Source organism: Dama dama, chromosome 21, assembly GCF_033118175.1.
Source record: "Dama dama isolate Ldn47 chromosome 21, ASM3311817v1, whole genome shotgun sequence".
In the NCBI taxonomy this organism is placed as follows: Eukaryota; Metazoa; Chordata; class Mammalia; order Artiodactyla; family Cervidae; genus Dama; species Dama dama.
In genome coordinates, this window is record NC_083701.1 from 12,058,660 (window position 1) to 12,086,602 (window position 27,943).

Here is a 27,943-nt window from a genome sequence, read left to right on the forward strand (position 1 = left end):
GCTGTAGTAATTTTCTGGTAGAGTCTTTAGGGTTTTCTGTGTAGAGGATCATGTCATCTGCAAACAGTGAGAGTTTCACTTCTTCTTTTCCTATCTGGATTCCTTTTACTTCTTTTTCTGCTCTGATTGCTGTGGCCAAAACTTCCAACACTATGTTGAATAGTAGTGGTGAGAGTGGGCACCCTTGTCTTGTTCCTGATTTCAGGGGAAATGCTTTCAATTTTTCACCATTGAGGGTGATGCTTGCTGTGGGTTTGTCATATATAGCTTTTATTATGTTGAGGTATGTTCCTTCTATTCCTGCTTTCTGGAGAGTTTTAATCATAAATGGATGTTGAATTTTGTCAAAGGCTTTCTCTGCATCTATTGAGATAATCATATGGTTTTTATCTTTCAATTTATCTTTCAATGTGGTGTATTACATTGATTGATTTGTGGATATTAAAGAATCCTTGCATTCCTGGGATAAAGCCCACTTGGTCATGATGTATGATTTTTTTAATATGTTGTTGGATTCTGTTTGCTAGCATTTTGTTAAGGATTTTTGCATCTATGTTCATCAGTGATATTGGCCTGTAATTTTCTTTTTTTGTGGCATCTTTGTCTGGTTTTGGAATTAGGGTGATGGTGGCCTCATAGAATGAGTTTGGAAGTTTACCTTCTTCTTCAATTTTCTGGAAGAGTTTGAGTAAGATAGGTGTTAGCTCTTCTCTAAATTTTTGGTAGAATTCAGCTGTGAAGCCATCTGGTCCTGGGCTTTTATTTTCTGGGAGTACATTCTTAAGTCCAATTTATTTGTAAGTCCAGCAAAGTTATCCTAGGTATGCAACTAACACAATTGGCTATGTAGTACTGTGTATAGGTTTATATTTTTCACATAAAGAACAATAAAAAGCAAAAAATAAAATATTTTTATTCTCAGTACCTTGAAAAGTACAGCCGTGCAGTACAACAGCTAGTACATAGGGGCTGGCATTGTGTGGAACGGAGAAGAATTACTAGAGGCGGGAGGGGAGGTGGGAGATGGTAGAGCTGAAGGATTGTCAGAAACATGAGATGAAAGGCAAGTTGCAACCTAACTCATACTTGATGTTGATGGAATATACATTTCTGCCTTTGAGTTCTAATGAAATGGATGAAACTGGAGCCCATTATACAGAGTGAAATAAGCCAGAAAGATAAAGACCAATACAGTATATTAATGCATATATATGGAATTTTAAAAGATGGTAACAATAACCCTATATGCAAAACAGAAAAAGAGGCACAGATGTACAGAATAGACTTTGGGACTCTGTGGGAGAAGGCAAGGGTGGGATGTTCTGAGAGAATAGCATTGAAACAAGTATACTATAAAGGGTGAAACAGATCACCAGCCCAGGTTGGATGCATGAGACAAGTGCTCAGGGCTGGTGCACTGGGAAGACTCAGAGGAATGGGATGGGGAGGCAGGTGGGAGGGGGGATTGGGATGGGGAACACATGTAAATCCATGGCTGATTCATGTCAATGTATGGCAAAAACCACTACAATATTGTAAAGTAATTAGCTTCCAACTAATAAGACTAAATGGAAAAAAAAGTAAAAAAATGTATCATATTAAAAAAAAATAAAACATTCTAGTTAAAAAAAAAAAGAAAGTTTGCAACTAGGAGGTTTATATGTAGGAGACTTATTTAATTTCCTTTTCCCTCTGTTTTAAAGACACGGGAGTAGAGGTTCAGAGAAGTAATCAGTGAATTACACAGGGGCTGGTGTAAGGGGTGGGTGGTAGAATTCATTTAGTGAGCTTACACAGTTTTTCAAAATATGCAGACTGATTTTTCAACCTGGGTTATCTCCTATGGACCTAGAAGAGAGAAGGACTTAATTTTAGAGAATGCCAAGGAATTAGTGCTAACTGACACTGTGTTACATTCATAACATAATATAGTCTTCACCGTAGCCCTGTGAAATGGCTTTTGTCATCATCTAACTTCTATAAATAATGGAACCAGAGATCCAGAGAAATCAGGTATATTGCAGGGCTTCCCTTGTGGCTCAAATGGTAGAAAGTCTGCCTGCAATGCAGGAGACTCCGGTTTGATCCCTGGGTCAGGAAGATCCCCTGGAGAAGGAAATGGCAGCCCACTCCAGTGTTCTTGTCTGGAAAATCCCACAGACAGAAGAGCCTGGTGGGCTACACCCCATGGGGTTGCAAAGAGTCGGACACGACTGACTGAGCGACTAACATACACAACTGACTTCACTCTGTATGACAGACTCTTTCTTTTCAGAAATGTAACCTGTATTCTGAATTTGGCTAATTCAGCAAGTTTTGTTACTAATCTGAAATCCATTTGTGTGCAACCCGATCCCTCATGTTGTTGCTTTGATTCCTACAAGGAGAGTGATGGCTTTTCCGATTCAATGTTGTATTATTTTCTGATTCATTCAAGGTCTTAGGGGTAATTAATCACTGGGTGTCAAAGTAGAAGGAAGGCGTGATGTGTCTTCTAGAGCAGACTAAGCTAAGGCCGATGGGAACAATGCTATTAAGAGAGCTCTTCCCATGAGAAGCAGTCAAGAGCCTTGTGACTCTGGGAATTTTCCACATTCTCATTTCAGTCCTCTAATCTCCAATTGACTCTTGATGACCACAGAGCTTATTCCAATAAATGTAGCACTTTGCCAGATGGCATGCTGCAATCAAGACAATGACACTAAAAAGTCATTTAGTACAATAATATCATGGTGCTCACTAATTTCAGCTAGAAAGTTTTTACTAAGGAACACCTATGCTTTGTGTTCAAGTAGGGATTTCAATCACTCTTTTAGCAAAATTAATTCTTACTCTCTTGAGGTCTTTGAGAAGAACAGTGGTAGTTAAGTTCAAGAGGACAAAAAGTGAAAATATCATTAGTGGTAAGCATAGGCTATCTATCTCAAAGTGATTATGGGTGGCTTTTGTTCTCTCCACTGAGACTCTATCACCTAGAATGAGCAAACGAAAGAAATGTTTGCCAAATGAAGTAATGAATTAGGGTGAGGTGATCTGAGTCCTTTTCCTGGATCAGTAAGGTCTCTTCACCTTTGTAGGTACTTGGCATTTTCATTGTGAAAAAGAAGAGATTGGTTAACACTTGTTCAATATTCATTAAGTGCTACTGTTTTTTTCACTGCAGATATTGCAGGGAAAAGGAAGCAAGGATGAAAATATCAGATTTCTGTACTCACAGGCCTCAGAGTTCAGTCAGGACAGGCATGTAAACAAGTAAATCAGTATAGTAATTGCTTTGGTAATCATATAGACAAGAGGCAGGGTACAGGGCACACCTCACTGCTTGAGAACTAGGTCAGAGAACCTTCTTGCAGGAGGCGACATTTAAGTTAACAATTATAAGAAGAACTGAAATGCAACAGTTCTTCAAGCCAAGGACAGGCACTAGAAATGAGAAGAATTGGGAGAATGTATAAAGAAACAAAAGGAGAATATGAATATGGTTTTGGTGAAGGGAGAAGAGCTTCACAGAAAGTCAATAAAAGATGCCATGTACCTTGGGACTTCCCTGGTGGTCCCATGGTTAAGACTCTGCGCTTCCACTGCAGCGGGCATGGGTTTGATTCCTGGTCAGGGAACTAAGATCCCACATACTGAGGTGTGGCCAAAAAAAAAAATTTTTTTTAAAGTCATATTTCTTTAACATGCAAGTCATTCATATTTATTGAATGCCAATATATGTGAGTCGTTCTGTTAAGTATTGAGGATGTTGAAAATTAAAAAGATCTATGTGGGGAAGGAAATGGCAACCCACTCCAGTATTCTTGCCTGGAGAATCCCAGGGACAGAGGAGCCTGGTGGGCTGCTGTTCATAGGGTCGCACAGAGTTGAACACAACTGAAGTGACTTAGCATGCATGCATGCATTGGAGAAGGAAATGGCAACCCACTCCAGTGTTCTTGCCTGGAGAATCCCAGGGACAGAGGAGCCTGGTGGGCTGCTGTCTATGGGGTCACACATAGAGGGGGACATGACTGAAGTGACTTAGCAGCAGCAGCAGCAGCAGCAGCATGTGGTCTCTGCAATTACAAAGATTCCTATAGATTCCAGGAGGACAGGCAGCAAATTAAATAATTAATCCCAATTGATTGTGGTTTTGGACCATGGTGGAGAAGTGCAGGGCTAGGCTACATGTTAGGTTACATGTAGCCTAACCAATTTTCAGGGGAAAGGGTTAAGGAAGGTAAAAAAGCTGGGATTCAAAAGATGATTAGGAACGAGCCAAGCAGAAAGGACAGCATAAAGGGACTCTCAAGAATGTTCAAGAAACTGGAAGAGTGGTCAGCTAGATCTTAGAACTGACAGCAGGATGTGGGGGCTTTCCTGGTGGTCCAGTGGTTAAGAATCTGCTTTCCAATGCAGGGGACATGGGTTCTATCCCTCGTCAGGAAGCTAGGATCTTGCCTGACTCTGGGCAGCTAAACCTGGGCATTATACCTACAACAGTCTATGCATTACAACGAAGAGCCTGCACACCACAATGAAGACACAGTGCAGCCAAAAAAAAAAAAAAAAAAGGTTGCTTAAGAAAAATCAGGATGTGTGAAAGTGAAAGCTGAGGAGATGAGATGGTCACATCATGAAAGGTATTACTAGCTACGCGCTAAGTGACAGAGAACTTTACCACAGAGTTCTAGATGTCAAGGAAGCTATTTGAGGGCAGCGAGCAGGAAAAGGCAAACATTGCGGCTTCGTATTTCAGAGTGGCTGCAGATTTATACCCAGCTTCAAGAACTAAATGAAAGAAGAGGTTACAGGATGCAGATTCTGGTCTTGGCGGGGCCGGCATCCTCATGTCACTAACCACATTGCAGCAGATGTCATGCTTCCTGCTGTCATAGCCCTGTCACGTTCAGGATCTAAGGGAGAGTGTTAGGATCCCACTGGGCCGACAAGGAGGCTGCGTCTCTGGCTGGTTCAGACACTGAGGTTAATGAGGCACTGTGTTGGTTTTGTAGCTGAGGCAGCCCCAGACCTCTGGCCTTCTGCTGTGGTGCACTGCCTTTTTCACTGCATTTACCGTGTGGGTTTTCAGAAGCCCAGGCAAAGCCAAGAATTTCCATGAAAAACTGATTCCCTTTCTCTATCTCAGTACTCAGAATGACACAGTCCCTCATCCCTGCCTGCCCAGGTGGCTCTTAATAATACATTCATCATGTTACCAACTACAGCAACTTTTGGATGAGAATCCTGCCTACATGGTGGCTCAGATGGTAAAGAATCTTCCTGCAATGCTGGAAGCCTGGGTTCAGTCCCTGGGTCAGGAAGATCCCCAGGAGAAGGGAATGGCAACCCATGCTAGTATTCTTGCCTGGAGAATTCTATGGACAGAGGAGTCTGGTGGGCTATTGCCCATGGGGTTGCAAAGAGTCAGACAGGATAGAGTGACTAACACTTTGACTTTCTTGCCTCCATGGTGTGATATAAAGAGATTCCGAAAAGACACTTCTGTCTTTAGCAGTCTTCCTTAATTTCCCTTCCATAATTACAAAGCCTTTAACCTTGACATCTTTATTTGTTTGGATGATTAAAGCAATATCTTCGAGACAAGTCAAATCTCAGCTTTTAGAAAAATCTTTTTAAAGAAAATTTATTTTTTAGCCTCACTGTATGGCATATGGGATCTTAGTTCTCCCCCGGGGATCAAACCTGTGCCCTCTGAATTGGCAGTGTGGAATCTTAAACACTGGACTTCCAGGGAAGTCCCCCAGATCTCATTTTTTATCACCTACTATCCAAGCTCGGGGTGCTTGTTCTACACATGGCAGGAACTAGACGATCCAAGACTTGCCAACAATAACAGTTTGATAAATAGGAGGACTGGAAAGGACCCTAGGTATCTTGTTAGGTTTCCCCACTTGATGGATAGAGAAATCGAAAGTCTGAAAGAACATGACAAGTCTAAGGAGACAGTGGTTACGGGAGCCTGGGTAATGACTATACTCCTGGTGGCCTGTCCCCCAGGCCTGATTATCCCTAATACTTTGCTAGAATTATAGCACAGCTAGAACCCAATATGTGCCAGGCACTGTCTGAGATGTTTAGATATATTAAATACTCAGCACAATAAAGGAGGTACTATTATTGTTTTACACACAAGACACAAAAACATTAAGTGAATTTCTGAAATCTACAGAGTTAGCCAAGGTCAGAACTGCGAGATGACCCTGAGCATGCCAGATTCTTAACCATTGTAGCACACTACCTTTGAGGAGAAGCCTGATAGCTGTGTTGAGGTAGAAGAGACACAGAGGTTCTGAGAGCAGCAAAAAGGAAGGGGGTGTCCAGAATATAATCCAGGCTGACTTTGATTTTGTAAAATGGCACTCTTCTGAGTGACTGTGAGCATTTTGATTCTCAATCTATCCCTGCTTGTGTCTTGGAGAAAGAGTACAGCTCACGAACTGACCGCAGAACTAAGCACAAGCCAGATGAGTGCCACAGGTGCTGAGAGTGACTTAAAGCATGGTTAGGCAGTATTGCTAGAGGTGGAGTGTACAGATTAAGGGAGGTGATGATGCTAATCATTTTCTCAGACACAGCCCACGTTAGAGGTGTTGTTGTGTAGATGGTTTGTTTTAAAGTGTGCATTGGTCGTGTGTGCATTCCACTTTGGGAAGCGAAAGCAAGATGGGAAAAGGATCTGGTATTTATCACCAGCCAGGAATGGTGGAGGAATTGTCTGTGCTTAACATGGGGAGAAGAAGTGTGAGGTTCATTATCCATCGTTGAAGAACAAATATACAAAAAAATAAATGCTTCCTCCCTTTCTCACACCATTAATTGGAACTCTTACACAAGATAGAATGGGATGAATCATAGAAAATCAAATAGTAAGGTTCGGTGTCTGTGTATTCAGCAAAAGTTAGATAAAAATCTCCCCAAGAGTTATTTTAAGGGTGGGAGGTGGTGAGATGGAGGAGATAAACTTAGGCTAACATGATCACTGAATTTCCTTGAAATTTTCAGAATTTGGGAAATCTTTTGCAAATGTGATATATTAATACTCAAAATTGCTTCCCAGCTATTGAATATATATTGTTGCAAACCAAAAAATGCCTAATAAAGAACTTTGCTTTCCAGGATGGAAAGCATGATGCCTAGCTTCAAATGATTCAGTTAATTAACCACCACTAACTTCTAGACATAAGACAGCTTCTCCAGATGATTGGGTTTCAATTTTGTGGGTGGCAAAAAAAAAAAAAAAAAAAAAAAAGCTAGCATAAAGCTAAATACATGTGGTGGCAACTAATGGAATTACTTTTTTTTTTTTTTTCTCCCTGCACTGGTGTCTTGGGAGTGGAAGTATCTCTTGTCTACTCTGGTGGATAGAAGCAGACATGAGTTATTATTATGGTCTCTGCCTCGTAATTTCTGTGTCACCAAGACGTGCTCTGTTTATTATTGCACTTAAAAAGCTTTGGAATATTAGCCACATAAAGTCGCTCTCCATGGATTTGATTACCACACTCTTCAGTTGTTCCAGGAAACTGAAACTGTAGAATCACATTTCTGGGGAGAACCAGTTCTCAGCCTGGTTTCTTCCTGGTTGTGCAGTCCATGGGGAAAGTTTTGTGATCCATCAGTGAAGCAGGAATAATCCCCTGAATCTCCTGGTTTCTCTCTGTGTCTCTATGCACATTTGAGGAATTGAGACCTAGGGAGCAGAGGGGACTAGCTTAAAATCATAAAGATAGTCAAGATTTGGACTATGATCTCATTTATTCCTAGATTGGGCTTCCCTGGTAGCTCAGCTGGTAAAGAATCTTCCTGCAATGCAGGAGACCCCAGTTTGATTCCTGGGTCAGGGAGATCCCCTGGATGAGGGAAGAGCTTCCCACTCTAGTATTCCTGCCTGGAGAATTCTGTGGACAGAGGATCTAGTGGGCTACAGTCCATGGAGTCACAATGACTCAGACGTGATTTTAAGTTCACTTCATTCCTAGATCAGTGGGATCCAGCTGACCTCCTGTGGAAGTTCTAAACATGTATAAGATGGGTGAAGGGAATAGGTTCAATTCACCTGATGTGCCAGTCTTCTGAAGTATGGAGGCCCCCAGTTTCAACAGGGTGGAGACGGTGAAGGTACCTTGGGGATTTAAAAAGGAAAGACAGGGTAAGAATGGTTCTAATTCTGTCAAAGTCCTTTGAGGATGGTCTGTCAGGCTGCTTCATTAGTAAGAAAGACAAATAGAAGGTCTTTCCAAAGTAAGTACATTGAACCTTAGTTCCCTCACTGTAAGGATCAGATTGGCCTTAGGGACTGTTGTTAGGGTAAAATGAGACCAGATGTGTAGAGCACCCAGCACTGCTCCCAGTACAGGGGGCCCCTTAATACCCCGCTTTTCCTGTGTTACTTAAAGATGTGGAGTCATTCTTTCAAGGATTGGTTGTGGTACTCTGGTTTCTGCATATTGGTGGGGATGGAGTTAGGGGTAGGTTTTTTTTGAAAGATAGGGAACAGTCCCTGATTCTAGTATCTTCACTAAGGATTTTAAAAAGCTCTTGTAAGTTAGGGATCAAATGCAATCCCCTATTTCCCTTATAGCAGCTCTGCACAGCACTGAAATCAAAGACAATATCCTAACCAAGTCCCAGTGGGCTTGGTGTCCAGAGCTATGATTCCCTTTTTCATCTTGCTTCTCTTTCTCTACCTTTTTGCTGCATGAAGTGAGAATAAAAAGTCATCTCTACACTCCCTACCTGGATTTGGGCTTAATTAGTACTAGTGGAATAGTTCATTATAGTTAAAATTCTTCCAATTATTTGTATACCTGCTAAATTATTCAACAATTAAATGTTGGCACCCAAAGCTGGCAGTGCTCCACGAAATTAATACTCTGATGTACTACTGGTTGGCTTCCCTGATAGCTCAGCTGGTAAAGAATACATCTGCAATGCAGGAGACCCTGGTTTGATCCCTGGGTTGGGAAGATCCGCTGGAGAAGGGATAGGCTACCCTACTCCAGTATTCTGGCCTGGAGAATTCCATGGACTGTACAGTCCATGGGGTCACAAAGAGTCGGACATGACTGAGTGACTTTCACTTCACTTCACTACTGGTTGGTGTGTGATTGGTAATTGTCTTGTGATTGCAATTGGCAATATGCATCAAGAACCACAGTAATAAAGATGGTGTCCTCTGATCTAGTAATGTCACTCCTGAGAATTTATCCTGAAGAAGCTAATTGAAATAAAAAGGGCATATTAATAGAGATTATTCTTTGTAAATTTATATATGATGACAAAAACATTGAAACACTTAAATGGTACAACTCAGTAAGTTATGATTTCTCCATTCAATAAAGTGTTATGAATAATTAAACATAATAATTATAAAGATAATGGTAAAACATTTACAAAATAATGTTAAAATGAAATATCAAATATACTATGGTAATTAAATAAAGGCGTATTTGTATGAATAAGAATAGTAGAAACATATGAACAATAAAAATTGTATTTTAGGTTATAGAATTTTTCTAGCTTCAAATCAAGTGTATGCTTATTGTTTTTATCCAAAGTAAATATATTTTTTAAAAAGAAATGGGCCATAAGTTAATAAGAAAGTATAGTTTACTAAAAACACATTTTATGTACTTTTTGAAGTTTTCTGATTTCTTTTGGAAAAAAGTCTTCGTTCTATTGACAAGTGAAAGTGAAGAGGTACTGTTACTGTTCATTACATGGGAGATAAAATTATATTTATTTTAGTTTTCTTTGTGCCTTTCTCTATACTTTCTATTCAATCAAAAATATTCTTTCCCCAAACTTCACTTCTAATTACTCATCCTTTATTATTTTCTTCAAATGCCTGTCCTCCTAGAAGCATTCTAAAGCCCTTCTCAGTTAATATTCCACTGATTTATTCACAGTAGATAAAAATTAAAAAAAAAAAACCTTGAACACTCATCTATTCACCCATCCAATCATCAGAGAGACTAGGCTTCCCTAATTTCTCAATGGTCATTTGGAATTTAAGGCATTCATTTGAGACCAAGTCTGTTTTTTCAAAGGCACTGACAAAAAGAAAATGACAGACATCTGTTTTTTCTTTATATATTTTTCTCTTTTTGAAATAATAATTTGCTTTGGTCACAGTTCTCATGGAGCATTTGTCTAATTAAACTATATTTCTCCTAATACCTTAAGCCAATGGCTAAATGAGCTGCCTTTATTGCACTAGAGTTGAGCTTTAGCATTTTTCCAATATCTGGTGAAAATATCCATTCACATAAACAGAAACTCCATAATAGCTACATGTGGAAGTTCTGAGGTAATGTCTCCTTTCTCAAAAAAGCTTCAATTTGGAATTTTCCAGAGTGACCCATGAAGCAGTCTGAAATTCTCCATTCCCATTGGGTCAGATGAACTTAGTGAGAGCACAGGGGAGATGTTGAATGACTGCCATATTCCAATCAGTGCAAGATTTCTAGTCCCTGGTTCACAAAAGGATTCCTAGTCACAGATGGAAAGGAAAATATCCAGTGCCCTAGAATTAGTAGGTGGGGAAGAAAAAAGTGGAATAGCATTTCTTGAGTGTCTTCAAGGTGCCAGTTCTATACACGTGGCTTTTAATATCACATCTCATTCTCAAAAGAACTAGGTGGTTTCTCATGGACTATTAATCCATTTTATAGGCGAGCCCTGGGATCAGGAAGGGCACTTATCCAGGGAGGGTTAACCTGCAGCATATAAGCAAGCCATAATGTGTCCTGTCCTGAAAACATGGCCATGTCCCATCAGTGGTCTTCTCTTTGGAATTTGAAATAGGCAGCATGGAGGGGATCAGATAGACAGCAGTAACAACTAACGTTTTGAAAATGTTGGGTAGAGAGACACCATGAAGTAGAATCACGTTGGAGATATATTGGAGTAGAGGATAGGGTGTGGGTCCAGAATTAATGAATGAGTGAGGTGTTATGAAAAAGTTGATGCCTTGAGATGATGAGTATAAGCTTTGAGTGTAAGACTATAAGTTTTGAGATGGAATAAATGTGAAATAACAACACAGATATTTTACTGAAACAGTAAGACTCTCTCCATGGCAAACTGAGAATGTCCTGAGGTCAGTCATGTCTTATAACCCCACAGCTAAATGCAGTTCACTGTATCCAGTAGAACTTGATTAACACTTATGTATTGTCAATGTACTTGCTTTCTAATCCCATTCTCTATTGGAACATCTTTTGCCTAACTTTGGTTGTTATCCAATTCTTGTGTTCTTATGTAGTTCATTATGAGATTATGCCTCAAACCCACAGTTGTATTAGAAGATCTACAGTGATAGAGGTATCTCTGTTTGCCTCTTTTGACAAATTCCAATGTCTTCCTTAAATGTCAATATTTGTCAATTGACACAACAATACATTAAAAATATTGATTTGCAAGAGGGCCTTCTAACATTTAAATTAGAACAGGATCTTTAGTAGACCACAGGACCCTTTATCCATCTGTACCTAACTCTCTACCTCCACTGGCTCTTCCCTAAAGATGTTATCCATGTATAGTATTTGGGGAATTTGCCCTTCCTTTTTCATCTCTGTTGTGAGTTGTTTTCATCTTTTATGTTCCATAACTTGTTGCTGGACACAGTCATGGGCAATTACATTCACTTCCATTCTCAGCACTAGTATTACAAAGAGTGAGTGAAGTTGCTCAGTCATGTCCGACTCTTTTTGATCCCGTGGGCTGTAGCCTACCAGGCTCCTCTGTCCATGGAATTTTCCAGGCAAGAATACTGGAGTGGGTGCTATTTCCTTCTCCAGGGGATCTTCCCGACCCAGGGATTGAACCCAGGTCTCCCACATTGCAGGCAGATGCTTTACCCTCTGAGCCACCTGGGAAGCCCTCAGTATTACAAAAAGACCTCTAAAAACTTTGTATCATTCCATGAAATAATAGGTCATTTGTCAGGCAGATGTAAAATGTTGGTTCTTAGGAATCAATTTTATCCAGGGGATCTTCCCAACCCAGGCATCGAACCCAGGTCTACTGCATTGCTGCTGCTGCTCCTGCTGCTAAGTTGCTTCAGTCGTGTCCGACTCTGCGTGACCCCATAGATGGCAGCCCACCAGGCTCCGCCATCCCTGGGATTCTCCAGGCAAGAACACTGGAGTGGGTTGCCATTTCCTTCTCTGATACATGAAAGTGAAATGTGAAAGTGAAGTCGCTCAGTCATGTCCAACTCTTTGCATTGCAGGCAGATTCTTTACCAGCTGAGTCACAAGGGAAGCCCCAAAATACTGGAATGGGTAGGCTATCCCTTCTCTAGTGGATCTTCCTGACGCAGGAATTGAACCAGGGTCTCCTGCATTGCAGGCGGATTCTTTACTAACTGAGCTATCAGGGAAGCCCTCAGGGTTGGACTATAAAGAAAGCTGAGTGCTGAAGAATTGATGTTTTTGAACTGTGGTGTTGGAAAAGACTCTTGAGAGTCCATTGGACTGCAAGGAGATCCAACCAGTCAATCCCAAAGGAAATCGGTGCTAATATTCATTGGAAGGACTGATGCTGAGGCTGATACTCCAATACTTTGGCCACCTGATGTGAAGAGCTGACTCATTGGAAAAGACCCTGATGTTGGGAAATATTGAAGCCAGGAGGAGAAGGGGATGACAGAGGATGGCATCACTGACTTGATGGACATGAGTTTGAACAAGCTCCGAGAGTGGGTGATGGACAGGGAAGCCTGGTGTGCTGCGGTCCACGGGGTTGCAAAGAGTTGGACATGACTGAGCAACTGAACTGAATCAACACCTACAACAGTGATTTTCAACATAATGGATGCTTTTATTATTTGACATGTATCTTCTAAAAGTAATTTACCTTTAGACAATACCACGCTCTACTCTTTCAGTATCACAGTCCAATAATATTCTTAGGACAAAGTGACGTGGTAGAAGAGCTGTGAGAAGCTCTCACATGGCAGAGTCAATCTACAAGAAAATGCACGTTTAAATTTTTGTGGTGTTTTGACCACAGTTTCGGAGTGTGAGGAGTTTTCTGGTAGCCGTCTCTTCTGTAAGTTCCTGAAGAACTTGGTTTTGCCTGTGCCATGGAATGCCACTGCTCACTTCTGCTTGATCTCATTGTTTCCAGCTCATACAGTCACATGGCTCTTGGACACATCCAGTAAAAAGTCAACCACAAAAACGAGCAGTTGCTGTTTATAAAATCCACACATTGTTATATAATCCAGATGACAGCACAAGTGTGAAATGCTGTTAATATTCAGTTTTAACCACAGTTTTAACACTTGTAGACAGCAAATGTGCTGCTGGGGTGTCCAGTTTTATGCTAGGAAAAGTCCTGATAGAAATGGAAACTTTATGAGCTGGGTCTATTACACTGAAATTTTATTGTGTCTGTTACTTGCTGAGGTACCAAGGGGCAATGAATCAGATGCATATGAAGAAGCAGAGTGAGTTTTCCACTAAGTCTTTGGTTGGCTCTGCCATCGTTCAGTGCTCTGAGGTGTGGAGCTATGTGTTTTTTTGTGTGGCACAGTTGTAGCTTCAAAATATGAGGCTGAATATATCTGGTATTGGGTCATTTATAGAACTAACTTTTGTCTCTCCAGGAACATATCATCATACTTAAGAAAGCCATTTAAATATGACAGGAAAAGCAACCAGAAGAAGGCATCAAACAGTAAAATAACCATAAATCCTTTGCTTTTGTTTGCTTCTGAAGTCCCATAATATTAATACTTCTTTCTCTGTATTTATCCATAGCTTATATCTTTTTATCAGAGACAAATGTCTTTGAATCCAAGTAATGGGACATTTGACTGATAGTGGATGTCTCCTGTAACAAGAAACTTGAAGGCAGTGCTGGTTGAATGGTTCCATTATGCTGAGGTTCAATTATGATTTACTTGACTTTTCTCAAATGGGCTCAGGTGGTTACTGTAGCTCCAGACATCATTTTCAAATTTAAGATGGTGGGAAGAGACGATCATGACTTTGTTTTTGAAATCAGGAAAACAAAAGTCTTTTTTCCCCCAAACCCCCAGAAAGCTTCTTACATTTCACAAGTTAAAATTTGAACTATAGCTATACTGGTGGCAAGAAAAATAGAGCATAAAATGATAATGATTGGCTACTAATCGCTAACAGTTAATCACCCAGAATGAGTACGTCATGATTCAGAACAAAATCTAAGCTATTTGGGCAAATAGATGTTCTGGGCACAGGGTAGACATGGGACAGTGTTTGCCAAAATACCCTGCAGGTCCAGTTCAAGTCTTTTCCTCTAATCCCATTGGTTTCCCCCCATCTCTGCTTTTCCTTCTTGCTCTTGCTTATCTGACATGGCCAATCAAGTTCTCAGTGAATATGGAAGTGGACTCCAAGCCATAAAGTTGATACTGAATTATTAATAAAATTATGCATATTTAAGGATGAGAAAGGAAGGCAATAAAATGAAGTGAATTTCAGAGCAGGGGCTTTGGAGGTAGGAAGAATAATTTTTGAGTCCTGGTATTGGAGACTCCATAAATGTCTCCAACTTAAAAGACTCCTGGCTTCCTTAAATGTCAATTTTACCATGAAAGCAATAATAATGATGCTCAATTCAGAAAGTGGTATTAAGGAGTAAATGCATGTAAAACACTTCAGAGAAATGCAAATCAAAACCACAATGAGGAACCATTACACACCAGTCAGAATGGCTGCTATCCAAAAGTCTACAAGCAATAAATGCTGGAGAGGGTGTGGAGAAAAGGGAACCCTCTTACACTGTTGGTGGGAATGCAAACTAGTACAACCACTACGGAGAACAGTGTGGAGATTCCTTAAGAAACTGGAAATAGAACTGCCATATGGCCCAGCAATCCCACTTCTGGGCATACACACCGAGGAAACCAGATCTGAAAGAGACACGTGCACCCCAATGTTCATCGAAGCACTGTTTACAATAGCTAGGACATGGAAGCAACCTAGATGTCCATCAGCAGATGAATGAAGAAGAAAGCTGTGGTACACAGACACAATGGAATATTACTCAACCATTAAAAGAATACGTTTGAATCAGTTCTAATGAGGTGGATGAAACTGGAGCCCATTATACAGAGTGAAGTTAGCCAGAAAGATAAACACCAATACAGCATACTAACGCATATATATGGAATTTAGAAAGATGGTAATGATAACCCTATATGCAAGACAGAAAAAGAGTCACAGAACAGTATAGAACAGTCTTTTGAACTCTGTGGGAGAGGGCGAGGGTGGGATGATAGGGGACAATAGCATTGAAACATGTAAATTATCATATGTGAAACGAATCGCCAGTCCAGGTTCGATGCATGATACAGGATGCTCAGGGCTGTTGCACTGGGATGACCCGGAAGGGTGGGATGGGGAGGGAGTTGGGAGGGGGATTCAGGATGGGGAACACATGTACACCCATGGTGGATTCAAGTCGATTTATGGCAAAACCAATACAATGTTGTAAAGTAAAATTAATTAATTAATTAATTAAAAAACAAACAAAAAGAACACTTGCATGTAAAGCACAGTGTCCAGCTTATGGTAAAGCACTCAATAAATGTTACCTATACTAGAATTGTCATTGTTCAAGACTTGAAGACTATTTTGATACCATGGTTTTATACAAATTGTAATATTTAGAGTTATGTATGTTAGTTTAGAGCTGTAGTAAATACCTTGGATTATTGTGCTTCAGATAAATGTGTTAGGTAATTGACAACACAAGTGCTGGACATCATTGAAGCCAAAGGACAGGTGTTGGAGATTCAGAGGTGAAATGGTTGGTAAGTTTACCAGTTTAAAAAGTACATATAAATAGTACACACACACATACAAACATATGACAAACTGAGAAAAATTCTTAAAGAGATGGGAATACCAGACCACCTTACCTGCCTCCTGGGAAACCTGTATGCAGGTCAAGAAGCAACAGTTAAAATAAGACATGGAACAACAGACTGGTTCAAAATTGGGAAAGGGGTATGTCAAGGCTGTGTATTGTCACCCTGCTTATTTAACTTATATGTAGAGCATATCATGTAAAATGCTGAGCTGGATGAAGCAGAAACTGAAATCAAGATTGCTGGGAGAAATATCAATAACCTCAGATAAGCAGATGATACCACCCCTATGGCAGAAAGCGAAGAAGACCTAAAGAGCCTCTTGATGAGGGTGAAAGAGGAGAGTGAAAAAAGCTGGCATAAAATTCAACATTCAAAAAACCAAGATCATGGCATGTGGTCCCATCACTTCATGGAAAATAGAGGGGAAAACAGTGGAAACAGGGACAGACTTAATTTTCTTGAGCTCCAAAATCACTGTGGATAGTGACTGCAGCCATGAAATTAAAAGACACTTGCTCCTTGGATGAAAAGCTATGACAAACCTAGAGAGCATATTAAAAAGCAGAGGCATCACTTTTCTGACAAAATTCTATGTAGTCAAAGCTATGGTTTTTCCAGCAGTCATGTATGGATGTGAGAACTGGATGATGAAGAAGGCTGAATACCAAAGAATTGATGCTTTTTGAACTGTAGTTTTGGAGAAGACTCTTGAGAGTTTCTTGGACTGCAAAAGATCAAACCAGTCAGTCCTAAAGGAAATTAACCCTGAATATTCACTGGAAGGTCTGAAATTGAAACTCCAATACTTTGGCTCTCTGGTGAAGAGCCAGTTCATTGGAAAAGACCCTGATGCTGGGAAAGATTGAAGGCAAAAGGAGAAGGGGATGACAAAGCATGAGATGGTTGGATGGCATCACCGACTCAATGGACATGAGTTTGAGCAAACTCTGGGAGATGGTGAAGGACAGGGAAGCCTGGTGTGCTGCAGTCCATGAGGTCACTGAGACTTGGGGTCACAGAGTTGGACACGACTGGGTAACTGAACAACAACAACATACAAACAAACATACATAAGGTGGTTTGTGTGGATGTCTATCATGTGAGAGTGGTTCAGTGTGACTTGAGAGACAAAGATCAGTTCTATTTAAAATCCAGTTTCACACCTAGAGTTGTTTTGCAAAGATTAAAAAAATAAAGGTAAATATAAAAGAACTATTTGGAATATATGGCTGATCAATTAAAATTGTTATATATTTTTTCTATTTTATTTTCTATTTGGACTGCAAATGTTTAATCTCCATGTGTATAAGTTTGGTGGTATAGAATTATAGAATAGTAACTAAAGAGGATAATAACAGATGTCAGAAGCCCTTCATAAAGGGAACTAATATAAGATGATAAAAAGGATAAGCGGCCAATATTTACCAAGTGAATGTGCCACTTTCAAAAGTTCTTTCTATGAGTAAAGATCTTTCCATGTATTATTTCATACAATGCTGATGCCAGCTGTATGAATTCTAGTATTCTAATTCTGAGGTGAGAAAAACCACTATCTAGAAAGAACATATAATTCATCCAAGTTTGCCTATCTCATAAATATTATAACTAAAATGCAAGCCCCAGTCTATTTCACTCTAGTATTCAAGATTTTATCACCAATGATATTCTTTTTTTCTTTTGACAGAATTTAAATATTTTATTATATAGTTATCCCCAAAATTGAGCTTCATTTTTTCTCTATATACTTTAACTTGAAGACATCTGTAAAATCAGTACATTACAGAAATCCTGAAAGAAATTCCACTAGCTATAAGGTATATAAACATTGCTTATACAAAGTATTTAAAGGAGGGGGTGCAGATAAAAACTTATTTACAAAACTGAAGTTGTGTGTAGAAAACTTATGGTTACCAGGGGATACAGGAGAGAGGGATACATTGGGACATTGACACTGACATATACACACTGCTACACATGAAAGAGTAGGAAATGGCAACCCACTCCAGTATTCTTGCTTGGAGAATCCCATGGACAGAGAAGCCTGGCGGGCTACAGTGCATGTGGTCTCAAAGAGTCAGACATGATTGAAATGACTTAGCATACGTAAAACAGATAAGTAAAAAACTGTTGTGTAGCTCAGAGAACTCAATACTCTGTAATTGTCTGTATGACAAAAGAACAAGTGGATATATGAATAACTCATTCACTTTGCTATACACCTGAAACTAACACAACATTGTAAATCAACTATACTCCAATAAAAATTTTAAAAAGTATAAAGGAAAGCCAGCACCATATAAACTGCATACACTTAAATAAAAGAGATGAATGCTTAACATACAGAGTAATGTTTTTTATTCACTGATTAGCTAAAGGTCCATTTCAAGATGTTTCTTTCTTTTGTATGATTAATTTGTTTTATTAGCAAGCAAAGCACTATAAAGGATGGCTTCATCTAGTCCTTAGACTCAGATTCACCTTCATCCTGACTAATCTGGAAGTAACAAAGCTTGTAGGTCTCCTTGTCACATACAACCACATGAAGCCAATCAAGAAGATTGTTCTTTTTTTTTTTTTTTTTTAATTTTTATTATTATTATTATTATTTTTTTCCAGTGGGTTTTGTCATACATTGATATGAATCAGCCATGGATTTACATGTATTCCCAATCCCGATCCCCCCTCCCACCTCCCTCTCCACCCGATTCCTCTGGGTCTTCCCAGTGCACCAGGCCGGAGCACTTGTCTCGTGCATCCCACCTGGGCTGGTGATCTGTTTCACCATAGATAGTATACATGCTGTTCTTTTGAAATATCCCACCCTCACATTCTCCCACAAAGTTCAAAAGTCTGTTCTGTATTTCTGTGTCTCTTTTTCTGTTCTGCATATAGGGTTATCGTTATCACCTTTCTAAATTCCATATACATGTGTCAGTATGCTGTAATGTTCTTTATCTTTCTGGCTTACTTCACTCTGTATAAGGGGCTCCAGCTTCATCCATCTCATTAGGACTGGTTCAAATGAATTCTTTTTAATGGCTGAGTAATATTCCATGGTGTATATGTACCACAGCTTCCTTATCCATTCATCTGCTGATGGGCATCTAGGTTGCTTCCATGTCCTGGCTATTATAAACAGTGCTGCGATGAACATTGGGGTGCACGTGTCTCTTTCAGATCTGGTTTCCTCGGTGTGTATGCCCAGAAGTGGGATTGCTGGGTCATATGGCAGTTCTATGTCCAGTTTTTTAAGAAATCTCCACACTGTTTTCCATAGCGGCTGTACTAGTTTGCATTCCCACCAACAGTGTAAGAGGGTTCCCTTTTCTCCACACCCTCTCCAGCATTTATTGCTTGTAGACTTTTGGATAGCAGCCATCCTGACTGGCGTGTAATGGTACCTCATTGTGGTTTTGATTTGCATTTCTCTAATAATGAGTGATGTTGAGCATCTTTTCATGTGTTTGTTAGCCATCTGTATGTCTTCTTTGGAGAAACGTCTGTTTAGTTCTTTGGCCCATTTTTTGATTGGGTCATTTATTTTTCTGGAATTGAGCTGCAGGAGTTGCTTGTATATTTTTGAGATTAGTCCTTTGTCTGTTTCTTCATTTGCTATTATTTTCTCCCAATCTGAGGGCTGTCTTTTCACCTTACTTATAGTTTCCTTTGTTGTACAAAAGCTTTTAAGTTTCATTAGGTCCCATTTGTTTAGTTTTGCTTTTATTTCCAATATTCTGGGAGGTGGGTCATAGAGGATCTTGCTTTGATTTATGTCGGAGAGTGTTTTGCCTATGTTCTCCTCTAGGAGTTTTATAGTTTCTGGTCTTACATTTAGATCTTTAATCCATTTTGAGTTTATTTTTGTGTATGGTGTTAGAAAGTGTTCTAGTTTCATTCTTGTACAAGTGGTTGACCAGTTTTCCCAGCACCACTTGTTAAAGAGGTTGTCTTTTTTCCATTGTATATCCTTGCCTCCTTTGTCAAAGATAAGGTGTCCATAGGTTCGTGGATTTATCTCTGGGCTTTCTATTCTGTTCCATTGATCTATATTTCTGTCTTTGTGCCAGTACCATACTGTCTTGATGATTGTGGCTTTGTAGTAGAGTCTGAAGTCAGGCAGGTTGATTCCTCCAGTTCCATTCTTCTTTCTCAAGATTACTTTGGCTATTCGAGGTTTTTTGTATTTCCATACAAATTGTGAAATTCTTTGGTCTATTTCTGTGAAAAATACCGTTGGTAGCTTGATAGGGATTGCATTGAATCTATAGACTGCTTTGGGTAGAATAGCCATTTTGACAATATTAATTCTTCCAATCCATGAACACGGTATGTTTCTCCATCTGTTTGTGTCCTCTTTGATTTCTTTCATCAGTGTTTTATAGTTTTCTATGTATAGGTCCTTTGTTTCTTTAGGTAGATATACTCCTAAGTATTTTATTCTTTTTGTTGCAATGGTGAATGGTATTGTTTCCTTAATTTCTCTGTCTGTTTTTTCATTGTTAGTATATAGGAATGCAAGGGATTTCTGTGTGTTAATTTTATATCCTGCAACTTTACTATATTCATTGATTAGCTCTAGTAATTTTCTGGTAGAGTCTTTAGGGTTTTCTATGTAGAGGATCATGTCATCTGCAAACAGTGAGAGTTTTACTTCTTCTTTTCCTATCTGGATTCCTTTTACTTCTTTTTCTGCTCTGATTGCTGTGGCCAGCACTTCCAACACTATGTTGAATAGTAGTGGTGAGAGTGGGCACCCTTGTCTTGTTCCTGATTTCAGGGGAAATGCCTTCAATTTTTCACCATTGAGGGTGATGCTTGCTGTGGGTTTGTCATATATAGCTTTTATTATGTTCAGGTATGTTCCTTCTATTCCCGCTTTTTGGAGAGTTTTAATCATAAATGAGTGTTGAATTTTGTCAAAGGCTTTCTCTGCATCTATTGAGATAATCATATGGTTTTTATCTTTCAATTTGTTAATGTGGTGTATTACATTGATTGATTTGTGGATATTAAAGAATCCTTGCATTCCTGGGATAAAGCCCACTTGGTCATGGTGTATGATTTTTTTAATATGTTGTTGGATTCTGTTTGCTAGAATTTTGTTAAGGATTTTTGCATCTATGTTCATCAGTGATATTGGCCTGTAGTTTTCTTTTTTTGTGGCATCTTTGTCTGGTTTTGGAATTAGGGTGATGGTGGCCTCATAGAATGAGTTTGGAAGTTTACCTTCTTCTTCAATTTTCTGGAAGAGTTTGAGTAAGATAGGTGTTAGCTCTTCTCTAAATTTTTGGTAGAATTCAGCTGTGAAGCCATCTGGTCCTGGGCTTTTGTTTGCTGGAAGATTTTTGATTACAGTTTCGATTTCCTTGCTTGTGATGGGTCTGTTAAGATCTTCTATTTCTTCCTGGTTCAGTTTTGGAAAGTTATACTTTTCTAAGAATTTGTCCATTTCATCCAAGTTGTCCATTTTATTGGCATAGAGCTGCTGGTAGTAGTCTCTTATGATCCTTTGTATTTCAGTGTTGTCTGTTGTGATCTCTCCATTTTCATTCAAGAGACCCACCTCAAAACAAGAGACACATACAGACTAAAAGTGAAGGGCTGGAAAAAAATATTTTATGCAAACGGAGACCAAAAGAAAGCAGGAGTCGCAATACTCATATCAGATAAAATAGACTTTCAAATAAAGGAAGTGAAAAGAGACAAAGAAGGACACTACATAATGATCAAAGGGTCAATCAAAAAAGAAGATATAACAATTATAAATATATATGCACCCAACATAGGAGCACCGCAATATGTACGGCAAACGCTAACAAGTATGAAAGAGGAAATTAATAGTAACACAATAATAGTGGGAGACTTTAATACCCCACTCACAACTATGGATAGATCAACTAAACAGAAAATTAACAAGGAAACACAAACCTTAAATGACACAATGGACCAGCTAGACCTAATTGATATCTATAGGACATTTCACCCCAAAACAATCAACTTCACCGTTTTCTCAAGTGCACACGGAACATTCTCCAGAATAGATCACATCCTGGGCCATAAATCTGGTCTTGGAAAATTCAAAAAAATTGAAATCATTCCAGTTATCTTTTCTGACCACAGTGCAGTAAGATTAGATCTCAATTACAGGGAAAAAATTGTTAAAACTTCAAACATATGGAGGCTAAATAACACGCTTCTGAATAACCAACAAATCATAGAAGAAATCAAAAAAGAAATCAAAATATGTATAGAAATGAATGAAAATGAAAACACAACAACCCAAAACCTATGGGACACTGTAAAAGCAGTGCTAAGGGGAAGGTTCATAGCATTACAGGCTTACATCAAGAAACAGGAAAAAAACCAATTAAATAACCTAACTCTACACCTAAAGCAATTAGAGAAGGAAGAAATGAAGAACCCCAGAGTTAGCAGAAGGAAAGAAATCTTAAAAATCAGGGCAGAAATAAATGCAAAAGAAACTAAAGAGACCATAGCAAAAATCAACAAAGCTAAAAGCTGGTTTTTTGAAAAAATAAACAAAATTGACAAACCATTAGCAAGACTCATTAAGAAACAAAGAGAGATTGTTCTTTTTAAGGTAATTCTTGTTAAGATACTTCAAATACCATTTCTTCGAAACGACCATGATTTTATTCTTGAAGCTTGCAGTGTGAAGACATTCCCAAGTTTTCCAGTCTTTCCATTCACTTTAACCTTTTCCTGCAGAAACTGTTCAAAATTTCCAGAATCAAAAATTCCTCTTCTACTGGATGAGTAAGATCCAAATTAAACTTCCAGGTTGACTTCTTAGGCTTCTTGTCTTTCTTTGGCGCCATCTTGAAGGTTTGCGGCGCGATCAGAGCGCGATTATATTCTGACTACGCCTGTCATTTTTTACTAACCACTTCAAATGATAATATTTGTTCAGTAAGTAACTGTGTAGGAGAAGGCAGTGGCACCCCACTCCAGTACTCTTGTCTGGAAAATCCCATGGACGGAGGACCCTGGTAGGCTGCGGTCCATGAGGTCGCGAAGAGTCAGACACAACTGAGCGACTTCATTTTCACTTTTCACTTTCCTGCATTGGAGAAGAAAATGGCAACCCACTCCACTGTTCTTGCCTGGAGAATCCCAGGGAATAGGGAGCCTGGTGGGCTGCCGTCTGTGGGGTCGCACAGAGTCAGACACGACTGAAGTGACTTAGCAGCAAGTAACTATGTAAAATAAAACTTAATTAGAGATTCTCTAATGGAAGATGTTCCCTGTTGGTCCCTATTTTGCTAGTCACTGTGGAATGATGTTGCTTTTATTTTTATAAGAAGGCAGACACAAATGAGCACTTCTTTAATGAGATCATTTGTTTTCTAGAGTGCACTTGATTCTGCTACTTATCTTTAATCTCCCCTATTTAAATTTCAAAATATGAGTAATAGGTGTCCTTATTAACACCATGAAAAAATTAGGTTTAATAAAAGGAAACTGTGTCCTACACATTGATCAGTGCTTTCTCAGACTTTTGGATTTCTGAATGCTTCTATGTTCACAACACTTAAAATGTACTCGCATCCACCTTAAAGGAAAGGAGAGGACTAATTGTGATGGCAGCACACATGGTATTTCAGTTTTTATCAGTCATGCTTTCTAGAAGTTAAAACAACTTTGATTGTCTGAAGGAAGAATTAAGAAAAAAAATATTAAGAAATATATGATGCTGATAGGGAATCCATGTTTTGCCATTTACAATCCCCATAAACCAGGTTCTAGAGTCACACTTGGTGCTACCAAATAAACCAGCTCCCTCCTCTGTATATCCTTTTCAGTTTCCCATGAATAGATAAAATCCAGCATGTCCCAAACCAAACCCATCACCTTCCACCTCCTCCCCCACCCCACCCCACCCCATCTCCAAGCGAATGATCATCTTCTCCAGGGTACTCTGCTCATTGATTGGCATTTCTACCCAACCTATTTCCCAAACGAGATATCTCACTTCATGTTCCCTCTCCTCCTATGTCTAACCAAGTCTTGAAAAACCTAAAATCAATAATTTGCAAATCTCTGTTTTTAACATCCACCTGGCACTGCCTGAATTCAGACCTCCATCCTTTGTGAAGTGAAAGTGAAAGTGAAATTGAAGTTGCTCAGTCCTGTACGACTCTTTGTGACCCCATGGACTGTAGCCTACTAGGCTCCTCTGTCCCTGGGATTTTCCAGGCAAGAGTACTGGAGTGGGGTGCCATTTCCTTCTCCATCCTTTGTCAACTTCACTTGAATTGACACAATGGCATATTGTCTTGAGTGCTGAGTGGTCCCTTTCAAGCTGTTCTGTAAACTCTAGCAAGGTGATTTTTGGTTTAAGCGAGGCTGATCAATCCTCAGGGGTTATTCTTGACTTCGGGAAGAATTCCAAATTTCTTAGGAGGATCTCACTGTACCAATGGTCTCTGCTACCTTCTTCAACTCCATCCCCCACCCCACCACACTGCTGGACTGTTTCAGCCGGGATGGGTGCTGTGTGCTTCTTCCAGAGGACTCTGGCTTCCATCACTCTTGGTAATCTGCACATGGTGCTCTTGCTTCCTGGAAACCTTTGCTTCCCTTTACATCTATTTGAGTGAGTAATCTTTCAGATTTCAGCTTAACAATTGCTTGCCCTTGGAAGCCTTTCCTGATTTCTAGGACTGGGCTTTCCCTTATCTGCTCCCCCTACTGTTCAATGACCTCTTTGAAGATCTGTGGTTCTGTTACTAAGATTACATCCTGCAGTCAGTCATAGAGCCCAGCATACAGTAATCATTCAATAAATACTTATTGAAGTTATGACATGTCTACCAGAAAGAGGAAATTGGGGGGCATTTGCTGAATTGCTTCAGCAAATTACTTTGTCTCAATTATTCTGATATTTTGAGATGAAGCCTGAGAGAAAGAGCGCATGTGCTTACATGTTTAACTTGAGTGATTAGTGTTATTACTGTCACTCTTTCCTTATCTGAGTTTGGATGAATAAACAAGTCTTGTTCAGAGGCCAGAGAACTTAGAATAACTTCTGACTTTGAGAAGTCAAACCACTTATATTAGTCTTGTATTGCTGTGTGACAAATTACCACAAAATCAGTGGACTTAACATAATACCCATTAATTAGCTCATAGTTCTCTAGGTCAGCAGTCCAACATGACCTGTCTGGGTTCTCTGCCCAGGGTACTGCAAGGTAGAAATTAAGATGTCAGTTGAATTGAATTTTCATCTTCGTGCTCTAGGAAAACATCTCTCTTTCAATGTCGTTCTTGTTGGCAGAATTCAATTCTTAATAATTGTAGAACTCAGGTTCCTGTTTCCTTGATGGCTGTCAGCTCTCAGCTTCTAAAAGCCTTTTGCATTCTTTGCCAGGTAGCCCTTTCCACATGCAAGTCAGTAAAGTGAGAGTGAAAGTCACTCAGTTGTGTCTGACTCTTTGTGACCCTATGGACTGTAGCCCGCCAGGCTCCTCCCAGTCCATGGGATTTTCCAGGCAAGAACACTGGCGTGGGTTGCCATTTTCCTTCTCCAGGGGGATCTTTCCAACCCAGGGTTTGAACCCAGATCCCCTGCCTTGCAGGCTTGTAATGATGTGGCCGATTATGTACATGGTTGAATTGCTGACTTTCTTTTCTACTGCCAGCCAGAGAAAACTCTCTGCTTCTAAAGCAGAGAGTGTTTCTGGGTCAGGCCCACCCTCATACTCTGTTATTTTTTTTTAAATTTTATTACAGTATAGTTGATTTACAAAGTTGCATTATTTTCAGGTGTGCAGCAAAGTGAATCAGTTATACATATACATATACCCATTCTTGGTAAGATTCTTTTCCGATGTAGGTCGTTACAGTATTGAGTAGAGTTTCCTGTGCTCTACGGTAGGCCCTATTAGTTATCTGTTTTTTTTTTTTTTCTAATTGGAGGCTAATTACTTTACAATATTGTGGTGGTTTTTGCCATACATTCACATGAATCGGGCATGGTGTAGTAGTATGCATATGTCAATTCCAGTCTCCTAATTTATTCCTCTCCCCCTTTCCCCCTTAGCAAGTGAAAGTTTATTTTTTCTTTGTCATAAAGTCAGTTGATATGGGATCTTAATTACCTCTGTAAAACCCTTTCACAGCAGTACCTATATTAGTGTTTGAGTGACTAAATAAGAAGTATGAATATGCCAGGGTCCAGAAGTCTCCTGGGCCATTTCAGAATTCTGCCTGCCACATCAGCAAATTGTACAAAAAATTAAAATAAGTGAAAACCAAATAGAAAATCTACAACAGAATCTGGTGCTGATAGTTGGATTTAGGTGGAGGGAGACGTGTCCCTAATGGTGATGTTTGATGTTATACAATGAGAAACTTGTCCAACGCAAATATTGGTCAATGTAAATTGGAGGCTGTGTTATTGATTTAGTTCCACATTTCATAGCTTTCTCCCTCTCTCTGACTGGCCCTGGATGCATGTTTTACCAAATTCCTTATCTTTTTCTACTTGTCATTATTATCCTTGCTACCATCATTTTCATTGCTACCATTCATTGAATATTCTGTATCAGTGTGCCATGTATTTTTTAAAATTACTTCAGCAGCTCTAATGTAGTTATTACTGTGTTCATTTCATAAATTCACTTAAGGCCATTCAGCACATAAGTAGTTGAAGCTCTAGTTGTGTGACTCAAGTCCAGATTTTATCTCAGTATCCTGCCTGTGTCTTTCGAGATTGTGATAAACTAGATTCATTCAGGATCATGTGTTGGTAATATAAGGATCAGAACTCAGTACTTTGAAAATTCCAAGTTTCTCCTTCAAACTCTTCATAAGTCAAGTCAGTAGCTGAAGACACATCCCACCTGCCTTCTGAGCAAATGGCTTTTATGGGCAGATAACACATCCCACGTTTATTTCCTCTGTCATGATCTGTTAATTATGAACTAAGTGACCGAATCATCTTAATAAAACCGGCCTCTAAATACTGAACTGTAAACTTGCATGAATCAGGATCATATGTCCTGTGAGGATTTTTTCTTTCTTTTTTAATTGAGTTTCACTTTAACATTCCCAGTAAAGTGTAACAATAGGATGCTCTGTTTCAAGAGTTTAGTCAGACCCAGCTGCTATGAAAATAATATGTTTGAGAAAATTGACTTGACATTTGATGGCCTTATGATTCTTCTGACAGGATATAATCAACTCATTAGGGAGAAACAGAAGCCTGCCTTGTGTTGCTACGTAATTCTGGGCATGACTGCATTCGCTCCAAGTTGGGTGGCTGAGCTTTCAGGGAAAACTAGGGCTCCCCTGCCTTGGGGCCAGCAGGCAAAGTGACCAAATTTATGTTCTTTTCCTCTGTCCACTGTCCTTGATCTGATGAATGGGAAACTTTACTTTCTTAAGCCAACATTTTTTTTTTTTCTTCTTCTTCTTTTCCTCTCCTGAAGTCTAAATTTATAACAAGGGCTGGGATTTAAAAGATTCTCTCAGCCTTCCTTCCACTCAGGAGTCGCTGGGGCAGCTCTCTTGGGAAAGTGATTAGAAGCAGGAAGTGGCAATTAGGATGCTTGATTTCAGTTCCCAGGACTAGCATGAGTTCTCTGTGGGCCTCTGACAGACTCATCTTAACTTCTCTGCTTACTCCCCTGCCATGAAACTCTAGCGTCCAGCTCCTTGCTGCTTTGTCCATGTTTTTCTCCAAATAGGCAGTTTGGAGGTAGGACAAGACAACCATCTCTAGAGTCTAAATCTCAACTCACTAGAATCCAGGAAGAGATGAAATTTCTTTAGGCCACATTTTTGCATCTGTAAAATGGGACCAAGAAGAACCACCTTGAAAAGCTATTGTGAGTGCCAGATGAGATCACTTATAGAACTAACAGTGTTTTTGGTGTGTGTCTTAAATTCTACACTAGATTTGTTTTCCTGGAACTTTCAGCAACTTAAGTCTTTCTATTCAAGTGGTCAGTAAATATGTGCTTGATATTGTGTTTAAAAAGCCCTGAAAATAATCATATTGAATATGAAATTGAATTATCACAATGATGGTGATTTATATGCATT

General features: G+C 39.4%; 1 long non-coding RNA gene and 1 pseudogene across 2 annotated transcripts in view; one reads left to right on the forward strand and one right to left on the reverse strand.

The window, feature by feature from the left end:
• The window catches only part of LOC133042265 (uncharacterized), a 301,029-nt gene that overhangs the window by 232,196 nt on the left and 40,890 nt on the right, over window positions 1-27,943 (forward strand). The window lies entirely within an intron of this gene.
• LOC133042264 (ribosomal protein eL22-like) lies at window positions 18,330-22,713 on the reverse strand (annotated as a pseudogene).